At 48.1% G+C, this 21,340-nt stretch overlaps 24 non-coding genes and 2 pseudogenes across 24 annotated transcripts; 24 read left to right on the top strand and 2 right to left on the bottom strand.

The window, feature by feature from the left end:
• The first annotated feature begins 437 nt into the window (after nt 1-437).
• On the top strand, nt 438-601 carry LOC135038059 (U1 spliceosomal RNA). The gene has a single exon (XR_010232484.1). It is a non-coding gene; the product is annotated as a U1 spliceosomal RNA (small nuclear RNA).
• Nucleotides 602-753: 152 nt separating this feature from the next.
• LOC135038072 (U1 spliceosomal RNA) lies at nt 754-895 on the top strand (annotated as a pseudogene).
• A 694-nt stretch (nt 896-1,589) lies between these two features.
• On the top strand, nt 1,590-1,753 carry LOC135038033 (U1 spliceosomal RNA). Its single transcript, XR_010232458.1, has one exon. It is a non-coding gene; the product is annotated as a U1 spliceosomal RNA (small nuclear RNA).
• A 972-nt stretch (nt 1,754-2,725) lies between these two features.
• Nucleotides 2,726-2,891, top strand: LOC135037965 (U1 spliceosomal RNA). Its single transcript, XR_010232399.1, has one exon. It is a non-coding gene; the product is annotated as a U1 spliceosomal RNA (small nuclear RNA).
• A 152-nt stretch (nt 2,892-3,043) lies between these two features.
• Nucleotides 3,044-3,206, top strand: LOC135037969 (U1 spliceosomal RNA). Its single transcript, XR_010232403.1, has one exon. It is a non-coding gene; the product is annotated as a U1 spliceosomal RNA (small nuclear RNA).
• A 671-nt stretch (nt 3,207-3,877) lies between these two features.
• On the top strand, nt 3,878-4,041 carry LOC135037970 (U1 spliceosomal RNA). Its single transcript, XR_010232404.1, has one exon. It is a non-coding gene; the product is annotated as a U1 spliceosomal RNA (small nuclear RNA).
• A 152-nt stretch (nt 4,042-4,193) lies between these two features.
• On the top strand, nt 4,194-4,356 carry LOC135038000 (U1 spliceosomal RNA). The gene has a single exon (XR_010232432.1). It is a non-coding gene; the product is annotated as a U1 spliceosomal RNA (small nuclear RNA).
• A 671-nt stretch (nt 4,357-5,027) lies between these two features.
• Nucleotides 5,028-5,192, top strand: LOC135037993 (U1 spliceosomal RNA). The gene has a single exon (XR_010232427.1). It is a non-coding gene; the product is annotated as a U1 spliceosomal RNA (small nuclear RNA).
• Nucleotides 5,193-5,344: 152 nt separating this feature from the next.
• Nucleotides 5,345-5,507, top strand: LOC135037977 (U1 spliceosomal RNA). Its single transcript, XR_010232411.1, has one exon. It is a non-coding gene; the product is annotated as a U1 spliceosomal RNA (small nuclear RNA).
• Nucleotides 5,508-6,181: 674 nt separating this feature from the next.
• Nucleotides 6,182-6,345, top strand: LOC135038040 (U1 spliceosomal RNA). Its single transcript, XR_010232465.1, has one exon. It is a non-coding gene; the product is annotated as a U1 spliceosomal RNA (small nuclear RNA).
• Nucleotides 6,346-6,497: 152 nt separating this feature from the next.
• LOC135037971 (U1 spliceosomal RNA) lies at nt 6,498-6,660 on the top strand. Its single transcript, XR_010232405.1, has one exon. It is a non-coding gene; the product is annotated as a U1 spliceosomal RNA (small nuclear RNA).
• A 674-nt stretch (nt 6,661-7,334) lies between these two features.
• Nucleotides 7,335-7,498, top strand: LOC135038068 (U1 spliceosomal RNA). Its single transcript, XR_010232493.1, has one exon. It is a non-coding gene; the product is annotated as a U1 spliceosomal RNA (small nuclear RNA).
• Nucleotides 7,499-7,650: 152 nt separating this feature from the next.
• LOC135037988 (U1 spliceosomal RNA) lies at nt 7,651-7,813 on the top strand. Its single transcript, XR_010232422.1, has one exon. It is a non-coding gene; the product is annotated as a U1 spliceosomal RNA (small nuclear RNA).
• Nucleotides 7,814-8,487: 674 nt separating this feature from the next.
• LOC135038056 (U1 spliceosomal RNA) lies at nt 8,488-8,651 on the top strand. Its single transcript, XR_010232481.1, has one exon. It is a non-coding gene; the product is annotated as a U1 spliceosomal RNA (small nuclear RNA).
• A 152-nt stretch (nt 8,652-8,803) lies between these two features.
• LOC135037989 (U1 spliceosomal RNA) lies at nt 8,804-8,966 on the top strand. The gene has a single exon (XR_010232423.1). It is a non-coding gene; the product is annotated as a U1 spliceosomal RNA (small nuclear RNA).
• Nucleotides 8,967-9,640: 674 nt separating this feature from the next.
• On the top strand, nt 9,641-9,804 carry LOC135038066 (U1 spliceosomal RNA). Its single transcript, XR_010232491.1, has one exon. It is a non-coding gene; the product is annotated as a U1 spliceosomal RNA (small nuclear RNA).
• Nucleotides 9,805-9,956: 152 nt separating this feature from the next.
• Nucleotides 9,957-10,119, top strand: LOC135037980 (U1 spliceosomal RNA). The gene has a single exon (XR_010232414.1). It is a non-coding gene; the product is annotated as a U1 spliceosomal RNA (small nuclear RNA).
• Nucleotides 10,120-10,793: 674 nt separating this feature from the next.
• LOC135038049 (U1 spliceosomal RNA) lies at nt 10,794-10,957 on the top strand. Its single transcript, XR_010232474.1, has one exon. It is a non-coding gene; the product is annotated as a U1 spliceosomal RNA (small nuclear RNA).
• Nucleotides 10,958-11,109: 152 nt separating this feature from the next.
• LOC135037985 (U1 spliceosomal RNA) lies at nt 11,110-11,272 on the top strand. The gene has a single exon (XR_010232419.1). It is a non-coding gene; the product is annotated as a U1 spliceosomal RNA (small nuclear RNA).
• A 674-nt stretch (nt 11,273-11,946) lies between these two features.
• LOC135038038 (U1 spliceosomal RNA) lies at nt 11,947-12,110 on the top strand. The gene has a single exon (XR_010232463.1). It is a non-coding gene; the product is annotated as a U1 spliceosomal RNA (small nuclear RNA).
• Nucleotides 12,111-12,262: 152 nt separating this feature from the next.
• On the top strand, nt 12,263-12,423 carry LOC135038015 (U1 spliceosomal RNA). Its single transcript, XR_010232443.1, has one exon. It is a non-coding gene; the product is annotated as a U1 spliceosomal RNA (small nuclear RNA).
• A 674-nt stretch (nt 12,424-13,097) lies between these two features.
• LOC135038057 (U1 spliceosomal RNA) lies at nt 13,098-13,261 on the top strand. Its single transcript, XR_010232482.1, has one exon. It is a non-coding gene; the product is annotated as a U1 spliceosomal RNA (small nuclear RNA).
• Nucleotides 13,262-13,413: 152 nt separating this feature from the next.
• Nucleotides 13,414-13,576, top strand: LOC135037990 (U1 spliceosomal RNA). The gene has a single exon (XR_010232424.1). It is a non-coding gene; the product is annotated as a U1 spliceosomal RNA (small nuclear RNA).
• Nucleotides 13,577-14,400: 824 nt separating this feature from the next.
• Nucleotides 14,401-14,563, bottom strand: LOC135037972 (U1 spliceosomal RNA). The gene has a single exon (XR_010232406.1). It is a non-coding gene; the product is annotated as a U1 spliceosomal RNA (small nuclear RNA).
• Nucleotides 14,564-14,715: 152 nt separating this feature from the next.
• LOC135038060 (U1 spliceosomal RNA) lies at nt 14,716-14,879 on the bottom strand. Its single transcript, XR_010232485.1, has one exon. It is a non-coding gene; the product is annotated as a U1 spliceosomal RNA (small nuclear RNA).
• A 3,497-nt stretch (nt 14,880-18,376) lies between these two features.
• Nucleotides 18,377-18,555, top strand: LOC135038013 (U1 spliceosomal RNA; annotated as a pseudogene).
• The last annotated feature ends 2,785 nt before the right edge of the window (nt 18,556-21,340 follow it).

Raw genomic sequence — 21,340 nt, forward strand, 5'->3', positions numbered from 1 at the left:
AAAGGCCGCCATGCCCTGCACGCCCCTTTTCTCTTTTCATATGCAGACGAGGGTTGAAGCCAACTTTGACTCACTGCTTGGATGACATCACCGTATGCAAATCCATCTGCTGCAGGCCTTCCCCCAGGAATGCTTGCACTAGTTGTTGCATTTGGTTTGTTGTTTGACCCACTGCTTGGATGACATCACCGTATGCAAATCCATCTGCTGCAGGCCTTCCCCCAGGAATGCTTGCACTAGTTGTTGCATTTGGTTTGTTGTTTGGGGGTGCTTCATTATTAGGCAGCCTTCTGCCCTCCCATGTTCATCTGAAAATTTGTGTTCTCCCTGCAGTTGTTGTCCCCAGATGAGAGTTCCCTTGTGCTGCCTCAGTTGAATCTCCTTTACTTGACAGAGATGTGCCTGAGCAGCGGCCCTCCCCAGCCCTATCCCAAATCATACTTATTTTGCATAGGAGATACCATGGTCATGAAGATTGTTCTCCCAGGGTGAGGTTCATTCATTGCATTCTGGGTATGCTGACCCCTGTGATTTCCCCAAATGTGGGAAACTCGACTGCATTATTTGTGGTAGTGGGGGACTGTGTTTGTGCTTTCCTCTGGTCAGCTCTGGTAAAAGTCAGATTTATTTGTCTCAGATCTTCCTCTAGCCTTGTTCTTCTTTCGAGAGTTCCCTTGTGCTGCCTCAGTTGGATCTCCTTCACTTGACAGGGGGGTACCCGAGCAGCGACCCTCCCCAGCTCTAGCCCAACTTCTACTTACCTGGCAGGTGAGATACTATGATCATGTAGGTGCTTCTCCCAGGGCAAGGCTCACCCATTGCACTCTGGGTGTGCTGCTCCTGCGATTTCCCCAAATGTGGGAAACTTGACTGCATAATTTGTGTTTCCCCTGGTCGGCTCTCATATAATTCAGATCTCTTTGTCTCAGGTCTCTCTCCAGCCTAGTTTGCTGTCTGTTTCCACTTCTTTTTTCATGAGCCCTCCCTTTTATACCCTTGTGCACTATCCTGACTTCTCCTCCTGTCTGCTTACTTTGTGCCTTCCAATGCACAATGCAAACTACAGGTAGTGCTGCAGGGCCCACACCCTTTTACTTGCCGTACAGAGCAGCTCTGGAGCTGTTACAGTGCCCAGCTGCTGCAAGAAATCAGCTTGAATGCTTCAGGGGCTGGGGCATAGCCAACATGAGCCCCACACCGAAGGAGGGTGGAGGTGTTTAATGTGAACTAGGGGTCATCCAAGCGCCGCAAAAGGCCGCCATGCCCTGCACGCCCCTTTTCTCTTTTCATATGCAGACGAGGGTTGAAGCCAACTTTGACCCACTGCTTGGATGACATCACCGTATGCAAATCCATCTGCTGCAGGCCTTCCCCCAGGAATGCTTGCACTAGTTGTTGCATTTGGTTTGTTGTTTGGGGGTGCTTCAGTATTAAGCAGCCTTCTGCCCTCCCATGTTCATCTGAAAATATGTGTTCTCCCTGCAGTTGTTGTCCCCAGATGAGAGTTCCCTTGTGCTGCCTCAGTTGAATCTCCTTTACTTGACAGAGATGTGCCTGAGCAGCGGCCCTCCCCAGCCCTATCCCAAATCATACTTATTTTGCATAGGAGATACCATGGTCATGAAGATTGTTCTCCCAGGGTGAGGTTCATTCATTGTATTCTGGGTATGCTGACCCCTGTGATTTCCCCAAATGTGGGAAACTCGACTGCATTATTTGTGGTAGTGGGGGACTGTGTTTGTGCTTTCCTCTGGTCAGCTCTGGTAAAAGTCAGATTTATTTGTCTCAGATCTTCCTCTAGCCTTGTTCTTCTTTCGAGCGTTCCCTTGTGCTGCCTCAGTTGGATCTCTTTCACTTGACAGGGGGGTGCCCGAGCAGCGACCCTCCCCAGCTCTAGCCCAACTCCTACTTACCTGCCAGGTGAGATACTATGATCATGAAGGTGCTTCTCCCAGGGCAAGGCTCACCCATTGCACTCTGATTTCCCCAAATGTGGGAAGCTTGACTGCATAATTTGTGTTTCCCCTGGTCGGCTCTCGTATAATTCAGATCTCTTTGTCTCAGGTCTCTCTCCAGCCTAATTTGCTGTCTGTTTCCACTTCTTTTTTCATGAGCCCCTCCCTTTTATACCCTTGTGCACTATCCTGACTTCTCCTCCTGTCTGCTTTCTTTGTGCCTTCCAATGCACAATGCAAACTACAGGTAGTGCTGCAGGGCCCACACCCTTTTACTTGCCGTACAGAGCAGCTCTGGAGCTGTTACAGTGCCCAGCTGCTGCAAGAAATCAGCTTGAATGCTTCAGGGGCTGGGGCATAGCCAACATGAGCCCCACACCGAAGGAGGGTGGAGGTGTTTAATGCGAACTAGGGGTCATCCAAGCGTCGCAAAAGGCCGCCATGCCCTGCACGCCCCTTTTCTCTTTTCATATGCAGACGAGGGTTGAAGCCAACTTTGACCCACTGCTTGGATGACATCACCGTATGCAAATCCATCTGCTGCAGGCCTTCCCCCAGGAATGCTTGCACTAGTTGTTGCATTTGGTTTGTTGTTTGGGGGTGCTTCAGTATTAGGCAGCCTTCTGCCCTCCCATGTTCATCTGAAAATATGTGTTCTCCCTGCAGTTGTTGTCCCCAGATGAGAGTTCCCTTGTGCTGCCTCAGTTGAATCTCCTTTACTTGACAGAGATGTGCATGAGCAGCGGCCCTCCCCAGCCCTATCCCAAATCATACTTATTTTGCATAGGAGATACCATGGTCATGAAGATTACTCTCCCAGGGTGAGGTTCATTCATTGCATTCTGGGTATGCTGACCCCTGTGATTTCCCCAAATGTGGGAAACGCGACTGCTTTATTTGTTGGTAGTGGGGGGACTGTGTTTGTGCTTTCTTCTGGTCAGCTCTGGTAAAAGTCAGATTTCTTTGTCTCAGATCTTCCTCTAGCCTTGTTCTTCTTTCGAGAGTTCCTTTGTGCTGCCTCAGTTGGATCTCCTTCACTTGACAGGGGGGTGCCCGAGCAGCGACCCTCCCCAGCTCTTGCCCAACTCCTACTTACCTGCCAGGTGAGATACTATGATCATGAAGGTGCTTCTCCCAGGGCAAGGCTCACCCATTGCACTCTGGGTGTGCTGCCCCTGCGATTTCCCCAAATGTGGGAAACTTGACTGCATAATTTGTGTTTCCCCTGGTCGGCTCTCGTATAATTCAGATCTCTTTGTCTCAGGTCTCTCTCCAGCCTAGTTTGCTGTCTGTTTCCACTTCTCTTTTCTTGAGCCGCTCCCTTCTATGCCCTTGCGCACTATCCTGACTTCTCCCGTCTGCTTACTTTGTGCCTTCCTACGCACAATGCGAACTACAGGTAGTGCTGCAGGGCCCACACCCTTTTAGTTGCCTTACAGAGCAGCTCTGGAGCTGTTACAGTGCCCAGCTGCTGCAAGAAATCAGCTTGAATGCTTCAGGGGCTGGGGCATAGCCAACATGAGCCCCACACCGAAGGAGGGTGGAGGTGTTTAATGCGAACTAGGGGTCATCCAAGCGCCGCAAAAGGCCGCCATGCCCTGCATAACCCTTTTCTCTTTTCATATGCAGATGAGGGTTCCAGCCAACTTTGGCCCACTGCTTGGATGACATCACCGTATGCAAATCCGTCTTCTGCAGACCTTCACCCAGGAATGCTTTTACTAGTTGTTGCATTTGGTTTGTTGTTTGGGGGTGCTTCAGTATTAGGCAGCCTTCTGTCCTCCCATGTTCATCTGAAAATATGTGTTCTCCCTGCAGTTGTTGTCCCCAGATGAGAGTTCCCTTGTGCTGCCTCAGTTGAATCTCCTTTACTTGACAGAGATGTGCCTGAGCAGCGGCCCTCCCCAGCCCTATCCCAAATCATACTTATTTTGCATAGGAGATACCATGGTCATGAAGATTGTTCTCCCAGGGTGAGGTTCATTCATTGCATTTTGGGTATGCTGACCCCTGTGATTTCCCCAAATTTGGGAAACTCGACTGCATTATTTGTGGTAGTGGGGGACTGTGTTTGTGCTTTCCTCTGGTCAGCTCTGGTAAAAGTCAGATTTCTTTGTCTCAGATCTTCCTCTAGCCTTGTTCTTCTTTCGAGAGTTTCCTTGTGCTGCCTCAGTTGGATCTCCTTCACTTGACAGGGGGGTGCCCGAGCAGCGACCCTCCCAAGCTCTAGCCCAACTCCTACTTACCTGCCAGGTGAGATACTATAATCAGGAAGGTGCTTCTCCCAGGGCAAGGCTCACCCATTGCACTCTGGGTGTGCTGCTCCTGCGATTTCCCCAAATGTGGGAAACTTGACTGCATAATTTGTGTTTCCCCTGGTCGGCTCTCGTATAATTCAGATCTCTTTGTCTCAGGTCTCTCTCCAGCCTAGTTTGCTGTCTGTTTCAACTTCTCTTTTCTTGAGCCGCTCCCTTCTATGCCCTTGCGCACTATCCTGACTTCTCCCGTCTGCTTACTTTGTGCCTTCCAATGCACAATGCATACTACAGGTAGTGCTGCAGGGCCCACACCCTTTTACTTGCCGTTCAGAGCAGCTCTGGAGCTGTTACAGTGCCCTGCTGCTGCAATAAATCAGCTTGAATGCTTCAGGGGATGGGGCATGGCCAACATGAGCCCCACACCAAAGGAGGGTGGGGGTGTTTAATGCGAACTAGGGGTCATCCAAGCACCGCAAAAGGCCGCCATGCCCTGCACGCCCCTTTTCTCTTTTCATATGCAGATGAGGGTTGAAGCCAACTTTGACCCACTGCTTGGATGACATCACCGTATGCAAATCCGTCTTCTGCAGAACTTACCCCAGGAATGCTTGCACTAGTTGTTGCATTTGGTTTGTTGTTTGGGGGTGCTTCAGTATTAGGCAGCCTTCTGCCCTCCCATGTTCATCTGAAAATATGTGTTCTCCCTGCAGTTGTTGTCCCCAGATGAGAGTTCCCTTGTGCTGCCTCAGTTGAATCTCCTTTACTTGACAGAGATGTGCATGAGCAGCGGCCCTCCCCAGCCCTATCCCAAATCATACTTATTTTGCATAGGAGATACCATGGTCATGAAGATTACTCTCCCAGGGTGAGGTTCATTCATTGCATTCTGGGTATGCTGACCCCTGTGATTTCCCCAAATGTGGGAAACGCGACTGCTTTATTTGTTGGTAGTGGGGTACTGTGTTTGTGTTTTCCTCTGGTCAGCTCTGGTAAAAGTCAAATTTCTTTGTCTCAGATCTTCCTCTAGCCTTGTTCTTCTTTCGAGAGTTTCCTTGTGCTGCCTCAGTTGGATCTCCTTCACTTGACAGGGGGGTGCCCGAGCAGCGACCCTCCCCAGCTCTAGCCCAACTCCTACTTACCTGCCAGGTGAGATACTATGATCATGAAGGTGCTTCTCCCAGGGCAAGGCTCACCCATTGCACTCTGGGTGTGCTGCCCCTGCGATTTCCCCAAATGTGGGAAACTTGACTGCATAATTTGTGTTTCCCCTGGTCAGGTCTCGTATAATTCAGATCTCTTTGTCTCAGGTCTCTCTCCAGCCTAGTTTGCTGTCTGTTTCAACTTCTCTTTTCTTGAGCCGCTCCCTTTTATACCCTTGTGCACTATCCTGACTTCTCCTCCTGTCTGCTTACTTTGTGCCTTCCAATGCGCAATGCAAACTACAGGTAGTGCTGCAGGGCCCACACCCTTTTACTTGCCTAACAGAACAGCTCTGGAGCTGTTACAGTGCCAAGCTGCTGCAAGAAATCAGCTTGAATGCTTCAGAGGATGGGGCATGGCCAACATGAGCCCCACACCGAAGGAGGGTGGGGGTGTTTAATGCGAACTAAGGGTCATCCAAGCGCCGCAAAAGGCCGCCATGCCCTGCATACCCCTTTTCTCTTTTCATATGCAGATGAGGGTTCCAGCCAACTTTGGCCCACTGCTTGGATGACATCACCGTATGCAATTCCGTCTTCTGCAGAACTTCCCCCAGGAATGCTTGTACTAGTTGTTGCATTTGGTTTGTTGTTTGGGGGTGCTTCAGTATTAGGCAGCCTTCTGCCCTCCCATGTTCATCTGAAAATATGTGTTCTCCCTGCAGTTGTTGTCCCCAGATGAGAGTTTCCTTGTGCTGCCTCAGTTGAATCTCCTTTACTTGACAGAGATGTGCATGAGCAGCGGCCCTCCCCAGCCCTATCCCAAATCATACTTTTTTTGCATAGGAGATACCATGGTCATGAAGATTGTTCTCCCAGGGTGAGGTTCATTCATTGCATTTTGGGTATGCTGACCCCTGTGATTTCCCCAAATGTGGGAAACTCGACTGCATTATTTGTGGTAGTGGGGGACTGTGTTTGTGCTTTCCTCTGGTCAGCTCTGGAAAAAGTCAGATTTCTTTGTCTCAGATCTTCCTCTAGCCTTGTTCTTCTTTCGAGAGTTCCCTTGTGCTGCCTCAGTTGGATCTCTTTCACTTGACAGGGGGGTGCCCGAACAGCGACTTTCCCCAGCTCTAGCCCAACTCCTACTTACCTGCCAGGTGAGATACTATGATCATGAAGGTGCTTCTCCCAGGGCAAGGCTCACCCATTGCACTCTGGGTGTGCTGCCCCTGCGATTTCCCCAAATGTGGGAAACTTGACTGCATAATTTGTGTTTCCCCTGGTCGGCTCTCGTATAATTCAGATCTCTTTGTCTCAGGTCTCTCTCCAGCCTAGTTTGCTGTCTGTTTCCACTTCTCTTTTCTTCAGCCGCTCCCTTCTATACCCTTGTGCACTATCCTGACTTCTCCTCCCATCTGCTTACTTTGTGCCTTCCAATGCACAATGCAAACTACAGGTAGTGCTGCAGGGCCCACACCCTTTTACTTGCCTTACAGAGCAGCTCTGGAGCTGTTACAGTGCCCAGCTGCTGCAAGAAATCAGCTTGAATGCTTCAGGGGATGGGGCATGGCCAACATGAGCCCCACACCAAAGGAGGGTGGAGGTGTTTAATGCGAACTAGGGGTCATCCAAGCACCGCAAAAGGCCGCCATGCCCTGCACGCCCCTTTTCTCTTTTCATATGCAGATGAGGGTTGAAGCCAACTTTGACCCACTGCTTGGATGACATCACCGTATGCAAATCCGTCTTCTGCAGAACTTCCCCCAGGAATGCTTGGACTAGTTGTTGCATTTGGTTTGTTGTTTGGGGGTGCTTCAGTATTAGGCAGCCTTCTGCCCTCCCATGTTCATCTGAAAATATGTGTTCTCCCTGCAGTTGTTGTCCCCAGATGAAAGTTCCCTTGTGCTGCCTCAGTTGAATCTCCTTTACTTGACAGAGATGTGCATGAGCAGCGGCCCTCCCCAGCCCTATTCCAAATCATACTTTTTTTGCATAGGAGATACCATGGTCATGAAGATTTTTCTCCCAGGGTGAGGTTCATTCATTGCATTTTGGGTATGCTGACCCCTGTGATTTCCCCAAATGTGGGAAACTTGACTGCATTATTTGTGGTAGTGGGAGACTGTGTTTGTGCTTTCCTCTGGTCAGCTCTGGTAAAAGTCAGATTTCTTTGTCTCAGATTTTCCTTTAGCCTTGTTCTTCTTTCGAGAGTTCCCTTGTGCTGCCTCAGTTGGATCTCCTTCACTTTACAGGGGGGTACCCGAGCAGCGACCCTCCCCAGCTCTAGCCCAACTCCTACTTACCTGCCAGGTGAGATACTATGATCATGAAGGTGCTTCTCCCAGGGCAAGGCTCACCCATTGTACTCTGGGTGTGCTGCTCCTGCGATTTCCCCAAATGTGGGAAACTTGACTGCATAATTTGTGTTTCCCCTGGTCGGCTCTCGTATAATTCAGATCTCTTTGTCACAGGTCTCTCTCCAGCCTAGTTTGCTGTCTGTTTCCACTTCTCTTTTCTTCAGCCGCTCCCTTCTATACCCTTGTGCACTATCCTGACTTCTCCTCCCGTCTGCTTACTTTGTGCCTTCCAATGCACAATGCAAACTACAGGTAGTGCTGCAGGGCCCACACCCTTTTACTTGCCTTACAGAGCAGCTCTGGAGCTGTTACAGTGCCCAGCTGCTGCAAGAAATCAGCTTGAATGCTTCAGGGGCTGGGGCATAGCCAACATGAGCCCCACACCGAAGGAGGGTGGAGGTGTTTAATGCAAACTAGGGGTCAGACAAGCGCCGCAAAAGGCCACCATGCCCTGCACGCCCCTTTTCTGTTTTCATATGCAGACGAGGGTTGAAGCCAACTTTGACCCACTGCTTGGATGACATCACCATATGCAAATCCATCTGCGGCAGGCCTTCCCCCAGGAATGCTTGCACTAGTTGTTGCATTTGGTTTGTTGTTTGGGGGTGCTTCAGTATTAGGCAGCCTTCTGCCCTCCCATGTTCATCTGAAAATATGTGTTCTCCCTGCAGTTGTTGTCCCAAGATGAGAGTTCCCTTTTGCTGCCTCAGTTGAATCTCCTTTACTTGACAGAGATGTGCATGAGCAGCGGCCCTCCCCAGCCCTATTCCAAATCATACTTATTTTGCATAGGAGATACCATGGTCATGAAGATTTTTCTCCCAGGGTGAGGTTCATTCATTGCATTTTGGGTATGCTGACCCCTGTGATTTCCCCAAATGTGGGAAACTTGACTGCATTATTTGTGGTAGTGGGAGACTGTGTTTGTGCTTTCCTCTGGTCAGCTCTGGTAAAAGTCAGATTTCTTTGTCTCAGATTTTCCTTTAGCCTTGTTCTTCTTTCGAGAGTTCCCTTGTGCTGCCTCAGTTGGATCTCCTTCACTTTACAGGGGGGTACCCGAGCAGCGACCCTCCCCAGCTCTAGCCCAACTCCTACTTACCTGCCAGGTGAGATACTATGATCATGAAGGTGCTTCTCCCAGGGCAAGGCTCACCCATTGTACTCTGGGTGTGCTGCTCCTGCGATTTCCCCAAATGTGGGAAACTTGACTGCATAATTTGTGTTTCCCCTGGTCGGCTCTCGTATAATTCAGATCTCTTTGTCTCAGGTCTCTCTCCAGCCTAGTTTGCTGTCTGTTTCCACTTCTCTTTTCTTCAGCCGCTCCCTTCTATACCCTTGTGCACTATCCTGACTTCTCCTCCCGTCTGCTTACTTTGTGCCTTCCAATGCACAATGCAAACTACAGGTAGTGCTGCAGGGCCCACACCCTTTTACTTGCCTTACAGAGCAGCTCTGGAGCTGTTACAGTGCCCAGCTGCTGCAAGAAATCAGCTTGAATGCTTCAGGGGATGGGGCATGGCCAACATGAGCCCCACACCAAAGGAGGGTGGAGGTGTTTAATGCGAACTACGGGTCATCCAAGCACCGCAAAAGGCCGCCATGCCCTGCACGCCCCTTTTCTCTTTTCATATGCAGATGAGGGTTGAAGCCAACTTTGACCCACTGCTTGGATGACATCACCGTATGCAAATCCGTCTTCTGCAGAACTTCCCCCAGGAATGCTTGCACTAGTTGTTGCATTTGGTTTGTTGTTTGGGGGTGCTTCAGTATTAGGCAGCCTTCTGCCCTCCCATGTTCATCTGAAAATATGTGTTCTCCCTGCAGTTGTTGACCCAAGATGAGAGTTCCCTTGTGCTGCCTCAGTTGAATCTCCTTTACTTGACAGAGATGTGCATGAGCAGCGGCCCTCCCCAGCCCTATTCCAAATCATGCTTATTTTGCATAGGAGATACCATGGTCATGAAGATTTTTCTCCCAGGGTGAGGTTCATTCATTGCATTTTGGGTATGCTGACCCCTGTGATTTCCCCAAATGTGGGAAACTTGACTGCATTATTTGTGGTAGTGGGAGACTGTGTTTGTGCTTTCCTCTGGTCAGCTCTGGTAAAAGTCAGATTTCTTTGTCTCACATTTTCCTTTAGCCTTGTTCTTCTTTCGAGAGTTCCCTTGTGCTGCCTCAGTTGGATCTCCTTCACTTTACAGGGGGGTACCCGAGCAGCGACCCTCCCCAGCTCTAGCCCAACTCCTACTTACCTGCCAGGTGAGATACTATGATCATGAAGGTGCTTCTCCCTGGGCAAGGCTCACCCATTGTACTCTGGGTGTGCTGCTCCTGCAATTTCCCCAAATGTGGGAAACTTGACTGCATAATTTGTGTTTCCCCTGGTCGGCTCTCGTATAATTCAGATCTCTCTGTCTCAGGTCTCTCTCCAGCCTAGTTTGCTGTCTGTTTCCACTTCTCTTTTCTTCAGCCGCTCCCTTCTATACTCTTGTGCACTATCCTGACTTCTCCTCCCGTCTGCTTACTTTGTGCCTTCCAATGCACAATGCAAACTACAGGTAGTGCTGCAGGGCCCACACCCTTTTACTTGCCTTACAGAGCAGCTCTGGAGCTGTTACAGTGCCCAGCTGCTGCAAGAAATCAGCTTGAATGCTTCAGGGGCTGGGGCATAGCCAACATGAGCCCCACACCGAAGGAGGGTGGAGGTGTTTAATGCAAACTAGGGGTCAGACAAGCGCCGCAAAAGGCCACCATGCCCTGCACGCCCCTTTTCTGTTTTCATATGCAGACGAGGGTTGAAGCCAACTTTGACCCACTGCTTGGATGACATCACCATATGCAAATCCATCTGCGGCAGGCCTTCCCCCAGGAATGCTTGCACTAGTTGTTGCATTTGGTTTGTTGTTTGGGGGTGCTTCAGTATTAGGCAGCCTTCTGCCCTCCCATGTTCATCTGAAAATATGTGTTCTCCCTGCAGTTGTTGTCCCCAGATGAGAGTTCCCTTGTGCTGCCTCAGTTGAATCTCCTTAACTTGACAGAGATGTGCCTGAGCAGCGGCCCACCCCAGCTCTATCCCAAATCATACTTATTTTGCATAGGAGATACCATGGTCATGAAGATTATTCTCCCAGGGTGAGGTTCATTCATTGCATTCTGGGTATGCTGACCCCTGTGATTTCCCCAAATGTGGGAAACTCGACTGCTTTATTTGTGGTAGTGGGGGACTGTGTTTGTGTTTTCCTCTGGTCAGCTCTGGTAAAAGTCAGATTTCTTTGTTTCAGATCTTCCTCTAGCCTTGTTCTTCTTTTGAGAGTTCCCTTGTGCTGCCTCAGTTGGATCTCCTTCACTTGACAGGGGGGTGCCCGAGCAGAGACCCTCCCCAGCTCTAGCCCAACTCCTACTTACCTGCCAGGTGAGATACTATGATCATGATGGTGCTTCTCCCAGGGCAAGGCTCACCCATTGCACTCTGGGTGTGCTGCCCCTGCGATTTCCCCAAATGTGGGAAACTTGACTGCATAATTTGTGTTTCCCCTGGTCGGCTCTCGTATAATTCAGATCTCTTTGTCTCAGGTCTCTCTCCAGCCTAGTTTGCTGTCTGTTTCCACTTCTCTTTTCTTCAGCCGCTCCCTTCTATACCCTTATGCACTATCCTGACTTCTCCTCCCGTCTGCTTACTTTGTGCCTTCCAATGCACAATGCAAACTACAGGTAGTGCTGCAGGGCCCACACCCTTTTAGTTGCCTTACAGAGCAGCTCTGGAGCTGTTACAGTGCCCAGCTGCTGCAAGAAATCTGCTTGAATGCTTCAGGGGATGGGGCATGGCCAACATGAGCCCCACACCAAAGGAGGGTGGAGGTGTTTAATGCGAACTAGGGGTCATCCAAGCACCGCAAAAGGCCGCCATGCCCTGCACGCCCCTTTTCTCTTTTCATATGCAGATGAGGGTTGAAGCCAACTTTGACCCACTGCTTGGATGACATCACCGTATGCAAATCCGTCTTCTGCAGAACTTCCCCCAGGAATGCTTGCACTAGTTGTTGCATTTGGTTTGTTGTTTGGGGGTGCTTCAGTATTAGGCAGCCTTCTGCCCTCCCATGTTCATCTGAAAATATGTGTTCTCCCTGCAGTTGTTGTCCCCAGATGAGAGTTCCCTTGTGCTGCCTCAGTTGAATCTCCTTTACTTGACAGAGATGTGCATGAGCAGCGGCCCTCCCCAGCCCTATTCCAAATCATACTTATTTTGCATAGGAGATACCATGGTCATGAAGATTGTTCTCCCAGGGTGAGGTTCATTCATTGCATTTTGGGTATGCTGACCCCTGTGATTTCCCCAAATGTGGGAAACTTGACTGCATTATTTGTGGTAGTGGGGGACTGTGTTTGTGCTTTCCTCTGGTCAGCTCTGGTAAAAGTCAGATTTCTTTGTCTCAGATTTTCCTCTAGCCTTGTTCTTCTTTCGAGAGTTCCCTTGTGCTGCCTCAGTTGGATCTCCTTCACTTTACAGGGGGGTACCCGAGCAGCGACCCTCCCCAGCTCTAGCCCAACTCCTACTTACCTGCCAGGTGAGATACTATGATCATGAAGGTGCTTCTCCCAGGGCAAGGCTCACCCATTGCTCTGGGTGTGCTGCTCCTGCGATTTCACCAAATGTGGGAAACTTGACTGCATAATTTGTGTTTCCCCTGGTCGGCTCTCGTATAATTCAGATCTCTTTGTCTCAGGTCTCTCTCCAGCCTAGTTTGCTGTCTGTTTCCACTTCTCTTTTCTTGAGCCGCTCCCTTCTATGCCCTTGCGCACTATCCTGACTTCTCCTCCTGTCTGCTTACTTTGTGCCTTCCAACGCACAATGCGAACTACAGGTAGTGCTGCAGGGCCCACACCCTTTTACTTGCCTTACAGAGCAGCTCTGGAGCTGTTACAGTGCCCATCTGCTGCAAGAAATCAGCTTGAATGCTTCAGGGGCTGGGGCATAGCCAACATGAGCCCCACACCAAAGGAGGGTGGAGGTGTTTAATGCAAACTAGGGGTCAGCCAAGCGCCGCAAAAGGCCACCATGCCCTGCACGCCCCTTTTCTCTTTTCATATGCAGACGAGGGTTGAAGCCAACTTTGACCCACTGCTTGGATGACATCACCATATGCAAATCCATCTGCGGCAGGCCTTCCCCCAGGAATGCTTGCACTAGTTGTTGCATTTGGTTTGTTGTTTGGGGGTGCTTCAGTATTAGGCAGCCTTCTGCCCTCCCATGTTCATCTGAAAATATATGTTCTCCCTGCAGTTGTTGTCCCCAGATGAGAGTTCCCTTGTGTTGCCTCAGTTAAATCTCCTTTACTTGACAGAGATGTGCATGAGCAGCGGCCCTCCCCAGCCCTATTCCAAATCATACTTATTTTGCATAGGAGATACCATGGTCATGAAGATTTTTCTCCCAGGGTGAGGTTTATTCATTGCATTTTGGGTATGCTGACCCCTGTGATTTCCCCAAATGTGGGAAACTTGACTGCATTATTTGTGGTAGTGGGAGGCTGTGTTTGTGATTTCTTCTGGTCAGCTCTGGTAAAAGTCAGATTTCTTTGTCTCAGATTTTCCTTTAGCCTTGTTCTTCTTTCGAGAGTTCCCTTGTGCTGCCTCAGTTGGATCTCCTTCACTTTACAGGGGGGTACCCGAGCAGCGACCCTCCCCAGCTCTAGCCCAACTCCTACTTACCTGCCAGGTGAGATACTATGATCATGAAGGTGCTTCTCCCAGGGCAAGGCTCACCCATTGTACTCTGGGTGTGCTGCTCCTGCGATTTCCCCAAATGTGGGAAACTTGACTGCATAATTTGTGTTTCCCCTGGTCGGCTCTCGTATAATTCAGATCTCTTTGTCTCAGGTCTCTCTCCAGCCTAGTTTGCTGTCTGTTTCCACTTCTCTTTTCTTCAGCCGCTCCCTTCTATACCCTTGTGCACTATCCTGACTTCTCCTCCCGTCTGCTTACTTTGTGCCTTCCAATGCACAATGCAAACTACAGGTAGTGCTGCAGGGCCCACACCCTTTTACTTGCCTTACAGAGCAGCTCTGGAGCTGTTACAGTGGCCAGCTGCTGCAAGAAATCAGCTTGAATGCTTCAGGGGCTGGGGCATAGCCAACATGAGCCCCACACCGAAGGAGGGTGGAGGTGTTTAATGCAAACTAGGGGTCAGTCAAGCGCCGCAAAAGGCCACCATGCCCTGCACGCCCCTTTTCTGTTTTCATATGCAGACGAGGGTTGAAGCCACCTTTGACCAACTGCTTGGATGACATCACCACAAATCCATCTGCGGCAGGCCTTCCCCCAGGAATGCTTGCACTAGTTGTTGCATTTGGTTTGTTGTTTGGGGGTGCTTCAGTATTAGGCAGCCTTCTGCTCCACCCTCCTTTGGTGTGGGGCTCATGTTGGCCATGTCCCATCCCCTGAAGCATTCAAGCAGATTTCTTGCAGCAGCTGGGCACTGTAACAGCTCCAGAGACGCTCTGTAAGGCAAGTAAAAGGGTGTGGGCCCTGCAGCACTACCTGTAGTTTGCATTGTGCATTGGAAGGCACAAAGTAAGCAGACGGGAGGAGAAGTCAGGATAGTGCACAAGGGTATAGAAGGGAGCGGCTGAAGAAAAGAGAAGTGGAAACAGACAGCAAACTAGGCTGGAGAGAGATCTGAGACAAAGAGATCTGAATTATACGAGAGCCGACCAGGGGAAACACAAATTATGCAGTCAAGTTTCCCACATTTGGGGAAATCGCAGGGGCAGCACACCCAGAGTGCAATGGGTGAGCCTTGCCCTGGGAGAAGCACCTTCATGATCATAGTATCTCACCTGGCAGGTAAGTAGGAGTTGGGCTAGAGCTGGGGAGGGTCGCTGCTCGGGCACCCCCCTGTTAAGTGAAGGAGATCCAACTGAGGCAGCACAAGGGAACTCTCGAAAGAAGAACAAGGCTAAAGGAAAATCTGAAACAAAGAAATCTGACTTTTACCAGAGCTGACCAGAAGAAATCACAAACACAGCCTCCCACTACCACAAATAATGCAGTCGAGTTTCCCACATTTGGGGAAATCACAGGGGTCAGCATACCCAAAATGCAATGAATGAACCTCACCCTGGGAGAAAAATCTTCATGACCATGGTATCTCCTATGCAAAATAAGTATGATTTGGAATAGGGCTGGGGAGGGCCGCTGCTCATGCACATCTCTGTCAAGTAAAGGAGATTCAACTGAGGCAGCACAAGGGAACTCTCATCTTGGGACAACAACTGCAGGGAGAACATATATTTTCAGATGAACATGGGAGGGCAGAAGGCTGCCTAATACTGAAGCACCCCCAAACAACAAACCAAATGCAACAACTAGTGCAAGCATTCCTGGGGGAAGGCCTGCCGCAGATGGATTTGCATATGGTGATGTCATCCAAGCAGTTGGTCAAAGTTGGCTTCAACCCTCGTCTGCATATGAAAAGAGAAAAGGGGCGTGCAGGGCATGGTGGCCTTTTGCGGCGCTTGGCTGACCCCTAGTTTGCATTAAACACCTCCACCCTCCTTTGGTGTGGGGCTCATGTTGGCTATGCCCCAGCCCCTGAAGCATTCAAGCTGAATTCTTGCAGCAGCTGGGCACTGTAACAGCTCCAGAGCTGCTCTGTAAGGCAAGTAAAAGGGTGTGGGCCCTGCAGCACTACCTGTAGTTCGCAGATGGATTTGCCGCCATAGAATGCGCCTGCTGAATCGTGTTACAGATCCAGAGAGCAATAGTCTGCTTTGAAGCAGGGGTGCCAATCTTGTTGGCTGCATACAGGACAAACAGTGCTTCTGTTTTTCTGACTCTAGCCGTTCTGGCCACGTAAATTTTCAAAGCCCTGACCACATCAAGGGACTCGGAATCCTCCAAGTCACGCGTAGCCACAGGCATCACAATAGGTTGGTTCATATGAAAGGATGATTCCACTTTTAGCAGGAATTGAGGACGGGTCTGCAATTCCGCTGCCACCGCGCTACAACCCCGGCCGACGCAATTGCCGGTCTGAGTAAGGTACCAGAATGTGTGTAAATGGACTTTAGGGTAACCTCCTGCTTGCGGTCAGCAGGGTCCCTGATGGTAGCCGTATCCTGGGATGGCAGCGCTACCTTTTTGGATAAGCGTGTCAATGCTTTATCCACCCTAGGGGAGGATTCCCACCGTATCCTGTCCATTGGCGGGAAAGGATACGCCATAAGAATCCTTTTGGGAATCTGCAGCTTTTTGTCTGGAGATTCCCAAGCTTTTTCACATAATTCGTTCAACTCATGTGAGGGGGGAAAGGTTATCTCAGGTTTCTTTCCCTTATACATGTGTACCCTCGTGTCAGGGACAGGGGACTCTGTGATGTGCAAAACATCTTTTAGTGCAATAATCATATATCGAATACATTTAGCCAATTTTGGCTGTAACTTTGCATCATCGTAGTCGACACTGGAGTCAGAATCCGTGTCGGTATCTGTGTCAACTATTTGGGATAGTGGGCGCTTTTGAGACCCCGAAGGTCCCTGCGACATAGGGACAGGCATGGGTTGACTCCCTGACTGTTCCCTAGCTTCAGCTTTGTCTAATCTCTTGTGTAATAAGTTTACATTAGCACTTAAAACATTCCACATATCCATCCAGTCAGGTGTCGGCGTTGTCGATGGAGACACCACATTAATTTGCTCCTGCTCCTCTCTAGGAGAGCCTTCTACCTCAGACATGTCGACACACGTGTACCGACACACCATACACTCAGGGAATCCTCTTATCTGAGGACAGTTCCCCAACAAGGCCCTTTGGAGAGACAGAGAGAGAGAGTATGCCAGCACACACCCCAGCGCTATATGACCCAGGAAAAAAACACAATAATTTTATGTTTACCCAGTAGCGCTGTATTTCCATATATATATGCGCCTAATTATGTGCCCCCCTCTTCTTTAAGACCCTCTTTCTACCGTGGTATAAGCAGGGGAGAGTCCGTGGAGCTTCCCCTCAGCGGTGCTGTGGAGAAAATGGCGCTGGTGAGTGCTGAGGGAGAAGCCCCACCCCCTCAGCGACGGGCTTCTGTCCCGCTCAAATATAGTAAAAAAAAGGCGGGGGCTCTTATATATATATACAGTGCCTAGCTGCATATATATTTATTTTGCCAAAGAGAGGTCTATATTGCTGCCCAGGGCGTCCCCCCTGCGCCCTTCACCCTTACACTGACTGCCGTGTGAGAGGTGTATGGGAGCAATGGAGCACAGCTTTACTGCTGTGCGTTACCTCAGTGAAGATCATGAAGTCTTCCGCCGCCTCTGAAGTCTTCTTTTCTTCTCATACTCACCCGGCTTCTATCTTCCGGCTCTGCGAGGGGGACGGCGGCGCGGCGCTGGGACGGACGGCGAGGGTGAGACCTGCGTACCGATCCCTCTGGAGCTAATGCTGTACAGTAGCCTAAGAAGCAGAGCCTATCAACTCACAGAAGTAGGTGTGCATCTCTCCCCTCCGCCCCTCGATGCAGGGAGTCTGTTGCCAGCAGGCTCCCTGAAAATAAAAAAATCTAACAAATATACTTTCTGTCAGGAAACTCAGGAGAGCTCCCTGAAAAGCACCCAGTCTCCTCTGGGCACAGTAGTAAACTGAGGTCTGGAGGAGGGGCATAGAGGGAGGAGCCAGTGCACACCCAGATCTAAAGTCTTTCTTAAAGTGCCCATGTCTCCTGCGGAGCCCGTCTATCCCCCATGGTCCTTACGGAGTCCCCAGCATCCTCTAGGACGTAAGAGAAAAATTATGCTGGCAGAAAAATCCAATTGAGTGATTAAACAGCTCCAGAGCTGCTCTGTAAGGCAAGTAAAAGGGTGTGGGCCCTGCAGCACTACCTGTAGTTTGCATTGTGCATTGGAAGCCTAGTTTGCTGTCTGTTTCCACTTCTTTTTTCTTGAGCCCCTCCCGTCTATACCCTTGTGCACTATCCTGACTTCTCTTCCCGTCTGCTTACTTTGTGCCTTCCAAAGCACAATGCAAACTACAGGTAGTGCTGCAGGGCCCACACCCTTTTACTTGCCTTACAGAGCAGCTCTTGAGCTGTTACAGTGCCCAGCTGCTGCAAGAAATCAGCGTGAATGCTTCAGGGGCTGGGGCATGGCCAACATGAGCCCCACACCGAAGGAGGGTGGGGGTGTTTAATGCGAACTAGGGGTCTCGCACAATGCGAACTACAGGTAGTGCTGCAGGGCCCACACCCTTTTACTTGCCTTACAGAGCAGCTCTGGAGCTGTTACAGTGCCCAGCTGCTGCAAGAAATGTGAACTAGGGGTCATCCAAGTGCCGCAAAAGGCCGCCATGCCCTGCACGCCCCTTTTCTCTTTTCATATGCAGACGAGGGTTGAAGCCAACTTTGACCCACTGCTTGGATGACATCGCCATATGCAAATCCATCTGCTGCAGGCCTTCCCCCAGGAATGCTTGCACTAGTTGTTGCATTTGGTTTGTTGTTTGGGGGTGCTTCAGTATTAGGCAGCCTTCTGCCCTCCCATGTTCATCTGAAAATATGTGTTCTCCCTGCAGTTGTTGTCCCCAGATGAGAGTTCCCTTGTGCTGCCTCAGTTGAATCTCCTTTACTTGACAGAGATGTGCCTGAGCAGCGGCCCTCCCCAGCCCTATCCCAAATCATACTTATTTTGCATAGGAGATACCATGGTCATGAAGACTGTTCTCCCAGGGAGCGGTTCATTCATTGCATTCTGGGTATGCTGACCCCTGTGATTTCCCCAAATGTGGGAAACTCGACTGCATTATTTAATGCGAACTAGGGGTCATCCAAGCACCGCAAAAGGCCGCCATGCCCTGCATACCCCTTTTCTCTTTTCATAAGCAGACGAGGTTTGAAGCCAACTTTGACCCACTGCTTGGATGACATCACTTGCTGCCTTTCCAATGAAGCAAGTTTAATTTAATAATAGGTGAAAAACCATCCCTACAAAGGTGTTAATCAGATACTTGGCTTTGTGGACACTTTTCAGAGCACAAATTTGTTAGCATAAAATAAAGCCAGAAAATGAAGAGCTGTTTAATCACTCAATTGGATTTTTCTGCCAGCATATTTCTTTTTCTCTGCAACCCACTGCTAAATTGTGCTTCCTAGCTGTTTTTATAAAATCACTGAATCAAATCTAACTCTGATTACATCAGAGAAGGCCAGGTACCCTACACCATAACAGGGGGTTTGAAATTTTGACTTGTCTACTTAAAGATCACCAAAATCTGATAACAAGGTCAATTAAGTCTCTGGGTGGGATTGAACCACCAACCTTTTGGTTAATAGCCTTACACACTAACTGATTGCGCCACAGCAACACTTTGCAAAAGTCCATACTGACAAAGGCTAATAAGCATTCATCTAGAACGATTAATAGAAACATTTTAAAAAGTCAATAATGTGGAGAGTTTTTGTAAGATGTTTCTTCCATCAACCAATGAAGAAACACATTGGTACTTTCCCATGATGAGTGAGTGCTTCAGGATCTTTTGCACTTACATGTGCAGCAGAGTACTGTAATGGAAGTGCTGGGTCCATAACCCAGAGGTAGGCAGATTGAAACTATCCTCTGCTATATGCATTTTTTTTTGTTAATTAAAGTAATCCAAAACTGGGATTGATATTTTTGCTCTTTTATTTTTACTTAAAGTACAATAACTTTTACCATTTTAATTTGTTTTAATAGTATATTGACAGTATTGTTTTCTTTCAAAAATCCAATTAATTTTCTTTACCCGATTATTAAAATGGTAATTGACAAAAACAAACTACATTGTCACCAGAAGAGCAATACAAAATGTACAAGTGATATATTAAAATCATCTTTCCAGCTTGAATTTCAATGATGCATTGGGGCAACGATTTTGTGAGAAACATCTTCACCCTTAAATAAAGATTTTCTTAATTCCTTACCTGTGTGCTAATTAGATATCACCTTGTTTTCATATTAAACAGACTTCCACATGAGAAAACAGCAAAGATGCAGTGGCGTTAATGTTTCCTGGTGTCAACCTGTATTATTTCCGTAGATATTGAAATGAGGATGCATCTTGCTGCCTTTCCAATGAAGCAAGTTTAATTTAGTAATAGGTGAAAAACCATCCCTACAAAGATGTTAATCAGATACTTGGCTTTGTGGACACTTTTCTGAGAACAAATTTGTTATCATAAAAATAAAGCCAGAAAATGAAGAGCTGTTTAATCACTCAATTGGATTTTTCTGCCAGCATTTTTCTTTTTCTCTGCAACCCACTGCTAAATTGTGCTTCCTAGCTGTTTTTTTTATAAAATCACTTAATCAAATCTAACTCTGATTACATCAGAGAAGGCCAGGTACCCAACACCATAAGAGGGGGTTTGCAATTTTGACTTGTCTACTTAAATATCACCAAAATCTGATCACAAGGTCAATTACGTCCCTGGGTGGGATTGAACCACCAACTTTTTGATAAATAGCTGAACACACTAACCGATTGCGCCACAGAGACACTTTGCAGAAAATACATACTGACAAAGACTAATAAGCATTCATCTAGAACGTTTCCTAGAAAAACTTTAAAAAGTCAATAATCTGGAGAGTTTTTGTAAGATGTTTCTTCCAGCAACCAATGAAGAAACACATTGGTACTTTCGCATGATGAGTGAGTGCTTCAGGATCTCTTGCACTTACATGTGCAGCAGAGTACTGCAATGGAAGCATGCTGGGCCCATAACCCAGAGGTAGGCAGATTGAAACTATCCTTTGCTATATGCATTATTTTTTTGTACATTAAAGTAATTCATAACTGGGATTGATATTTTAGCTTTTATTTTTACTTAAAGTACAATAACTTTTACCATTTTAATTTGTTTTAATAGTATATTGACAGTATTGTTTTCTTTCAAAAATCCAAGCCACTGCATCTTTGCTGTTTTCTCATATGGAAGTCTGTTTAATGTGAAAACAAGGTGATATCTAATTAGCACACAGGTAAGGAATTAAGAAAATCTTTATTTAAGGGTGAAGATGTTTCTCACAAAATCGTTGCCCCAATGCATCATTGAAATTCAAGCTGGAAAGATGATTTTAATATATCACTTGTACATTTTGTATTGCTCTTCTGGTGACAATGTAGTTTGTTTTTGTCAATTACCATTTTAATAATCGGGTAAAGAAAATTAATTGGATTTTTGAAAGAAAACAATACTGTCAATATACTATTAAAACAAATTAAAATGGTAAAAGTTATTGTACTTTAAGTAAAAATAAAAGCTAAAATATCAATCCCAGTTTTGGATTACTTTAATGAACAAAAAAAATGCATATAGCAAAGGATAGTTTCAATCTGCCTACCTCTGGGTTATGGGCCCAGCATGCTTCCAGTGCAGTACTCTGCTACACATGTAAGTGCAAGAGATCCTGAAGCACTCACTCATCATGCGAAAGTACCAATGTGTTTCTTCATTGGTTGCTGGAAGAAACATCTTACAAAAACTCTCCAGATTATTGACTTTTTAAAGTTTTTCTAGGAAACGTTCTAGATGAATGCTTATTAGTCTTTGTCAGTATGTACTTTTTGCAAAGTGTCTCTGTGGCGCAATCGGTTAGTGTGTTCAG

This window comes from Pseudophryne corroboree, unplaced genomic scaffold (genome assembly GCF_028390025.1).
Source record: "Pseudophryne corroboree isolate aPseCor3 unplaced genomic scaffold, aPseCor3.hap2 scaffold_697, whole genome shotgun sequence".
NCBI lineage: Eukaryota > Metazoa > Chordata > Amphibia > Anura > Myobatrachidae > Pseudophryne > Pseudophryne corroboree.